The sequence below is a fragment of the Drosophila santomea genome, chromosome 3L (assembly GCF_016746245.2).
Source record: "Drosophila santomea strain STO CAGO 1482 chromosome 3L, Prin_Dsan_1.1, whole genome shotgun sequence".
In the NCBI taxonomy this organism is placed as follows: Eukaryota; Metazoa; Arthropoda; class Insecta; order Diptera; family Drosophilidae; genus Drosophila; species Drosophila santomea.
Genome location: NC_053018.2, coordinates 18570784 through 18579393, shown reverse-complemented (window position 1 = coordinate 18579393; position 8610 = coordinate 18570784). Strand labels below are relative to the sequence as shown.

Here is an 8610-nt window from a genome sequence, read left to right as displayed (position 1 = left end):
GGCTTTTTTAAATGCTCCGAATGGAAAATTCTGTATGGCCTATGGGTCGTATGCTTAATTTTATGAAAGACAGCTATGGTTTACATTATTTCATTTTGTTGTTTGACATTTTTTTATTGGTTGCAATCGAAATTGCTTTTATTATTAAGTTTTATTTTACAGTGTCAAAAAAAGAAACTGATTTGTTAATTTAATTAATTTATAATATATTTGTTTTGTTTTTGGTTTTACTATATTATGCTTCTTGTTAAAGCTTCTTATATATTCTATTTAGAAGCACATAAATTATATATCAAAGAGCTGTTATCTGTATTTGTGTTTAATTTAAATTTTAATAGAGCTTGCTCACTAAAATCGTCCAATTTCTCAGCAATTTTGTTAACCGGATTGCGCATCCGTCCCACTGTGCCACGTACATCCGCAAAGGATTACGTCACTTGCCGCCACGTCTCCAACGACACGGAGGCTGACCCTCGGCCATCAGCTGTTTTTACGGACGAAGGATGAGTGGGAGCAGCGGGGCAGAGGGGCCAAGGGGGGCAAATGCCGCATGCACTGGCGGCAATCAGCTGTGGAGCTTTGGGGCACTCGGAAAGCTGCCCAATTCGAGGAGCTTCGGAGAGAGCCGGCGGAGAGCTTTGGCTCCGAATGGGAAATAGGAGGCGACATCGAAAAGCAAGCGGCGCACCAGAGACTTTTCGGTTTTCGCCGCGCTTCGTCATCCTGCTTTTCCGCTTTTCCGAATCGAGAATGCGTGCCAAACTGCATGAAAAGGAAAACTTGGTCAGTTGAGGTCTCAGTTCGGGTCGGGTTTGCAATTCAACAGCACTGCGGAAGCGGAGAAAACTCGTCGCCAGAGCGGACGGGCCAAACAATAAGCCAGCGTAGTAATATCGACTTCACACCGCCCTCGATATATATATTATATATATGATATTCGCCAGAAAACGGTATCGGAATGAAATCCAAAAGTGCCAACCCATTGAGGGGCTAATCCAATGCGTTGGAAAATGATTGAAAATCGCGTGGAAAGTGCAGTGTGCGAATTGAAATGTGTATTTGTGTTTTGAATTTTTAACGCTCAACCCAAGTGTTTCCATTTTTTGCAGTGAGTGAGTGAGCGAGTGAGTTATGTAAAGCTCTGGTGTTGGGTTCTTTTTGGTTCTTCGCGTTGGGTGCGGGATAGTAACCCACACCCCCACCTCCAACCCCATCCCCGCCCATAACAATAACAACAACAACAATTGTGGCAACTGCACCACCAGCAACAACAAAAAGAACAACGAGCGTGTGAAGCGACAATAAGCGTTGCAAGATTGAGTGGCTTCAAGAAATGTGGTCATTAAAAATTAAAACAAGAGAATTAGGATGCAAAGAAATGGGATTTCAAACCAGAATTGTCCTGGCGGTGGAAATTAGGTATACGCACCCACGGATTACTGCTAATTTATGCATGAACTTGAAATCCTGACAATTTTAGTGCATTTTGGCGTGCTGAGCGAAAATAAGTTTACGATGTTAAACCCATTTCAAGGCCAAAAAATAAAAATTTTTAAAATGTTGGATTTGACAGTTAAAAGAACCACAATATTTAAAAATCTGAAGAGTTGGAAGTTCGCTTCCTTATTTTTTAATAGTCACTACAATAACCGACTTTATTTAAAGACAATTATTCAAAGAAATTTATAAATTTACCGAAATATATAAATATAGCGGTTCAAAAGTATTTCTTCGAGATATTAAGTATACGCAGCAGAGCCCAAATCTTGCAGAATGTAGAATTTACAAATATGAATAAAAACAAAAATTACCAAACAACAATTACAAAAAGTAGTAGTAGTCTCTTGAATTAAATAAATATATGTTACAAATAAAAAAAATATTTTTCAGATTCTTTATAAAATTCTTGTTTTTGCACATTCTTAATCAGAGAAAGTGTAAGCGAGGTTGTATCAGTGCATTACAAGAAAATTATTTAATGTTGGAAAACTTAGCAGACATGCAATTCAGAACTTAAGTTAAGGAAACTCTGCCCAGACCCACTAAATTGTATATAAAGCCCAAAGTTATCGCTGCTAACACCGCGTGGGCAAATCAATCAAAAACCATTTTCAGTCGCTTCAATCCCCTGCAATCATCCCATTGAGTAAGCTTTGTGTATCATAACACAATCAGTTTGGGTATCGGCATCAATTACCAATTATAACTTGACAATAAAATCGCCAAGTGTCCGCATAAAGAGCCCAAGAGCCACACACACACACAACCGCCAATCAATTCTCTTTTAGCGGTCTCCGACTATTTTTAGTTGCACTTGCTTTCCTTTTTTCAGGTTTTTCTGTTTTTTTTTTTAAGTTTATTTTACTTTGCACAATATTAGTGTCAAGGTGCAGCCAGTGCACAGAGACAGAGATGGAAATAGAGCCTGAGACAGAGACGGCGACAGTCGAGCCAAAAGAACAAGTCAAGAAAGCGCAAAAAGAACCAAGCAAAGGGGGTTCCCCTTTTCTTGGCGGCGGCGACGACATCGCGAGAAAGCAACACACGAAAAGGTGGCTATCAAAAAATAATAACAAATACAAGGTGCATTTGGGGGTGACAAGTGGGCGAAAAGGGGGGATCTCCTCAAGACTTGTCATATCGAAGAGAATGAAATTGAATTTATGTCTTGGGTGGGTTGCCTTCAATGACAATTAGGCTGCTATAACCGCAGGTCTCTCTATATATGCTAACGCTAAGAGCACTGGTAACGGTAAAGCTATAGCCCACAGCTAACAGCCAAGAGCTAATGCCAACGTAACGGAACCGTGGCGCGTGTTTCGTTGGAAGGTAAATCGCGTTGGCAACAACAACAAGGATACGCAGGGCTCAGTTTTCAGCGGCGACCCACATTACTTAAATTACGAACTACACGCAAAGTCGCCGAAAGCCCACACACAACTGGGAAAAGTCACACACGCTGGTTAGTCATTCCCTCAGTCAGTCAGTCAGTCAGTCAGTCAGCCAGTCAGTCAGTCAGTCAGTCAGTCAGTCAGTAATTCAGTCACTCAGTCAATCATTATCCAAAATGTCCTATGCGTCAGCCAGTATGTGACCTACACTCTAAGGATAATTCTGTGTTTTCGAATTAAGTGTTCCTTACTTCAAGGAACGGAAAGGTAACAAACTAAAATTAATCTACAAATTCAAAATATGAAGAATAGAAAAAGGAAAAACACGTTAATAAAAAGTAGAGCCTTATTAGTGTATGATCGACTTCCAAAGCTAGCATTTTATATAAATAACAATACATGACAGTAAATATAATAATATTTACCATAATCACAGTATTTTCTTTGAATACATGTACTTGAAACTAGATCTAGAAAACAGAAAATAACTTCTTAGAAATGCGGTCAAATTTTGGAACTATTCTTTTTGAATAGTGCATTGTCCTCGTCCTTGCCACATTGAGTGCTCCTGGGTGGAGCCTCCGCCACAGAAGAAGAAAAGTGGGTACTGGATATGGGGGCAGCGGGATGGCGGGACCAGGAGACATGTTGCATATTTCGGGGCGTGTTGGCTGCTAGACAAAAATGTCGTTTTCGACGAAATTCCCGGCATTCCAATGCCGTGTTAAGGACAGACATTGAAACAAAGGCATTTGTCTGACCGCCACCCTCGCAGTAATGAGATGAAAAACACCGAAATATACTCAGCATTTTGGCATTTGTGTAGCGACGAGCGGGTGAATTTGTTTTAACAAAAAACACAATTAAATTAGATATAGTGTTCCTTGTTTTTGGCTTGTTAAATGCCGAACCATCACCTATACACATGGTATATTTTCTAGGTTTTGCTTTGGTCCGAAGCTTCGCATTTTTGCATTTCTCTTTGCATTGCTTTGGTTTATTTTTAACAGATTTTCTCGGAGCGGGTGAAAAATTCCCACCTTTTATTACATTGTCTGCCGCAGATGATGCGAAATAAATGGATGATAAGGCCAAGACCGACGTTCTTTACGATCTCTTTGGTAAATACAAATGGGCTACCTTTTCCTATGGCCATTTCTATAGTAAAGTTCCAAAAACTGCATCATAAACGCTAGTATATATATTCAAGTTGGCAACGATTTGTCGAATTGCAATGCCAATTGAATCTACTGCCAAACGGTTTTTTTCTTGTATATCATATTATTTAAGCGCACTATTTTCACGCAAATACTCGCACGCTTGGCAATAATAAAGTGTATAAATAAATAAAAATAGTTCATTGAGGCAGAAGACAAACACGATTTTTACAGCCTGTGCTGTTTATTCGCATTCACATTCAAGAGGTATGTGAAATACATGTCAGTATAGGAAGTGCTAGAAATTATTTATTAATGAATCGCTGGGAACAGGCAAGTGTACAAATATAGGGCGTATGGACAGTTTAAGGTGGCTGAGTTGAATCCAAATGAATAATAGAATAATGATATTGGTATGAGGAACTCGGGAGAAATATTTTCTTGACTTAGTGTTAAAAGAGGTAAGGAGCAGCTCATTTTAATAGTAAGATTTTAAAAGTGTACATCCAGGGTCCTTTTTTTGTACATACTGAAAATCTATCCCTTTTTTTTTACACATTCTCAATTTCAAGGGTTTTTTAATTTAATTTAATTTCTATTTAATTTCAGCATAGTATCCTTATTACTATTTTCTTTATTATTGGTTCAGTGCTAGTACTGTGTTTCTTACTAATCTCTTTTAAAAAAATATTATGCCAATATATAGTTTAAAGTAAAAATTAATTCCAAACATTAATTTTAATTTTTTATTAACTGTAAAAAATTGTATTACTATTTTTACCATATTTTTACTATATTTTTATATTTTGTATGAAATGGTAATACAATTTTTATTCTACAATTTCCTTTTCCTACTCCAATGCTTTATCAATAAGCCAGATTCAAACTTAGAATCAGTTTTCCGAACTTTCAGACGTTTTACTCAGACTTTAGGTTACTTTAAAACTTCAGCTGCTCTCGACCTCTTCAACTCTACCAGATCCCATTATAAATTTTCCCCCAAGACGCAGCCTGTCGCCCCACCGACTTTTATCTGGGTCCCAACTCTACATCACTTTCCATAAGTTTCCACCTCAAGGCAAGTGTTCCTTGCAGCTTTGCCCGCTAACTGCTTGGCAAATTGCTGCCACTTACATAAGCTGCTCGACCGTTAGTTACTCAAAGGAAATACAAAAGTTGTTGGCCAAAAAGTGGCGCCAAATGAGCAGCAGCAGAGTGAAGGTACGAACGGAAAATCGGAAAACTTTAGCATACATTGCTGGGCAGTTAGGACGTCAAAGTAAACAAAACAATCGTAAAAGACGACTGCGAATGTGGGAACAAAACACACAAAGGAGGAAGCAGAAAAAACAGGCAGAGGAACAGAGTGAGAGAAATAAAGAAAATCACATGGCCAGGCATAAAGCGTCAAAAGTTGGCCAAAATAAGGCGAAATAAAATAAAAAGTGAAATAAAACCGGGGGTGTGAGGCCAGAAGCTGTTGTTTTTGTTGTTCGAGGGGCGGTTTCAAAGGACCTAACGCCCCAGCCCCAACACTAGTGCAAATCAAAAGAAAAACGACGAAAGCGAAAAAAAGAGAAATATACATTTCAAAGTGTCGTACCTTGTCGGCTGCACGCGAGTGTGAGTGCGAAGCGCGGTCTATGTGTGCGTGCGTGTGTGTGTCTGAGTGTGTGTGTGTCGTTCGTCAGGCGATGTGATGCGTGTCCTTGCAACTTTCGGCTCGTCCCCTCTCGCTCACTCACCCCTTCTCGCTCACTCGTTCACTCGCACAGGCCACAGCCAGCGGCAATTGCACATAAGTTGCAACAAGCAATGTAACAACTACAACAAGAGCAAAAACAACGTAACAAAATAGGTAAAACAGTATAAAAAACACAGCATTGTAAGCTGGCTGCAAGGCGTTGCCAGATTGTTGGCCAATAGCAACAGCAACAACCACACAAACAACGGCTACAGCAGTACTGCAACAACGACAACCACAACAATTGCCCAAAGGGCCAAATGAACGTTGTCGGCTAGTCCGTCTGTCGCCCGCTTGGTGGCGCTAGCTAGCTGGCTGAGCAGCAACAACACTGCGTGCTGCCGCTGGAAATCCTGGCGCTAATTAGGTAAGTCACTGCCATTCGGCCGCAAGGAGTGTGTCCTTTGTGGTCAGGAGGAGATGGTCAGGAGGCATATTATTTCATTTCGGGGACGAACTGTAATTATGGCAATTTACGTCAGCCGCGAGTGCAGTAAATTTACACATACGCCACGTGGCCACTAGCTTATTTTAATTCGTAAACGTATTTTATTTTGGCCTTTCTATGGTACTTATTTAAATGCTTAGGTGTTTATCGCGTCTATGTGTTTAGCTCCGATGTTTGAAATCACTGAAATGTTTATATAAAATAAAAAACTTTTCCTTAATATGTATATTGATGGAGAGAGCTTTGAATTAAAAATAATAATAATAATATTATGTATGAATAATATTTATTCCTATCATAGATTATAGAAAAATTCGTGTCTATTATCCCTGATCGCAGCATATTAATGTGTTAATTATAACATATAATAATATAATTATTATTGTATAACCATGCTCAAAGGCTATTCAAATTTGGAACTAAATTGTTTTTAATTATTTCCTTCTTGTTTGCAACGGAAGAGAAAATAGATTTTCCATTTCTTTTAATCGCACATTCCCCTCTATAGTCGATGCACAGAGCAGAACGGAAAAGCTATTGAGCCGATTTTTCCTCATTTTTGGAAACCGCGTTGCGCCAAATTGAATTTCCCGACTAAAGTGCCAAGAGAGAATTGGGGGTCAGATAATCATGCACGCAGGTGAAATGACGCTGCAGTGTTTGGTTTTCATTTCGTGTTGAATAGAATCATCCATTGCATTATAGCTGGATGATAAATGGCATTCAATGATTGTAAATTCGGTGTCCAATATTTTCCGGGTCTTCCAGCTGCTCCTATTTATTTGTTATATTTCTCTGGGTTTCCAACCATCAATGGAAACACTATGCAAAATGTACTGTTTCATGGGAAACTGGCCAATTGCATTTTTTGCCATGTTTCAATTGTATTTTTTTCTCAAATTCTTGTTGATTGGAGCCTGAAATGGATGGAAAAACTATTTTTGGTTAAACGAATTGGTAGCTCGAGTTATTATACTGAGAGCCGTTGGGAAGATGTCTAAAGAAAACAATATGCGGAAAAATGTAAATATTTAAAATTCATAGGAATCATAAAATAAATTAACATTTTTGGATTTATTTGCTTTGTATGAGAAAAATATTTCATGTTTATTTTGACTTATCCGAGATATGCACAGAAACTATATTCCAAGAAATATGCCATGCTTTTGTATCTGATGGTAAAATTGACCCACATAAAGGCACAGGTAACTGAAAGCCAAGAACATTAAACATGGAGCCTGGGGAAACGAGGAGGCGATGTTCTGGCCAAATAGAAAATCCACAGCAAAGAGAAGGAAGGCCAGCAGGCATATAAGAGGATATTCTGGGGCAACTGGCTCCTCTTTTTCTGGGATCAAGCGGACAATTGAATGGCCCAAAGGCAGCACCAGCTAGCTTGGCCTTTCTGCTGCTCGCTCCTCCACAAAGCAGGCTCTATTTTGCTGCCCCTCGGTGTATCCTTTCTGCTTTCGCGTTGGCGCATCCTTTTGTTGTCATAACCGGACGAGCATCACGTCCGAAGCTGGCAACTTGGCTAATTTATAGTCGATGGCGATAGGCCTAAACTTAGTCTAGAACACTCAAACTAGTGCCTTACTTGTGAATTTGATATAAATTATTAATTAAATTGGTTATACAGTGTTTAAAAGCTATATCTATATATGTATACATATTCTTGATCAGGCGAGTCTATCTGGCCTTGTCCGCCTAGCTGGCCTTGTCCGCCTGTCCGTATGAATGCCTCGATATCAGAAACTATTTAAAGTAGAAAGTAGTAATTAGGCATGCAGTAGTAATTAGGTCAGACACATTTATTTCCAAATGTTATCACGCCCACAAACGGTGCACAAACTCCCACGCCCACACTTTTCAATTTTTGTGGATTTTTTTTAAATATTATTATTTATTTTATAAAGAATGTTAAAAGTTCTTGTTCACACTTCCACTAGCTGAGTAACGGGTATTTTATAGTCGAGTAACTTGACTATAGCGTTCACTCTTGTTCTTAAATCACATGTTGGCAACACTGGGCACAAGCTCAGGAAAAACGGCTCATCCTGTTGGCAGGACTATCTGAAAACGTATTGGCCCTTTTGTGGCTGCATGTATTATCCTTTTTATGTTTGGACAGCAGCAGCGGCAGGAAAACTGCACTTGTGCAACAACTATCTGCCCCGTCCTCGCTGCGCCCTGTTCCCCGTTTCCGCCCTTTGTGTGCACTCAATTTAGCCATTTCTTGCAATTCGGCGCTTTCTTCTGGGACTGGAAGCTGCGGTGAATCCCCCCTTTGGTACCGCAGCCTGAACAAATTTAATCTATTCTGAAAGTTTTCCATGTGCGCCGCGGGAGCTGCAAGTGCTTGTGGGCGGC

At 39.5% G+C, this 8610-nt stretch overlaps 1 protein-coding gene across 20 annotated transcripts in view; it reads left to right on the top strand.

The window, feature by feature from the left end:
• Positions 1-698: 698 nt before the first annotated feature.
• Positions 699-8610, top strand: part of LOC120450361 (glutamate-gated chloride channel) — a 49782-nt gene continuing 41870 nt past the window's right edge. For 5 of the 20 annotated variants that reach the window (XM_044006198.1, XM_044006195.1, XM_044006193.1 and 2 more), the window contains exons 1-2: positions 717-1124; positions 5824-6159. The gene's annotated coding sequence lies outside the window, so the exon portion shown is untranslated. Of the gene's footprint in view, positions 1125-5652; positions 5672-5823; positions 6160-8610 lie in introns of those variants that run through there. The other 15 variants (XM_044006200.1, XM_044006199.1, XM_044006197.1 and 12 more) reach the window with 11 other exon arrangements.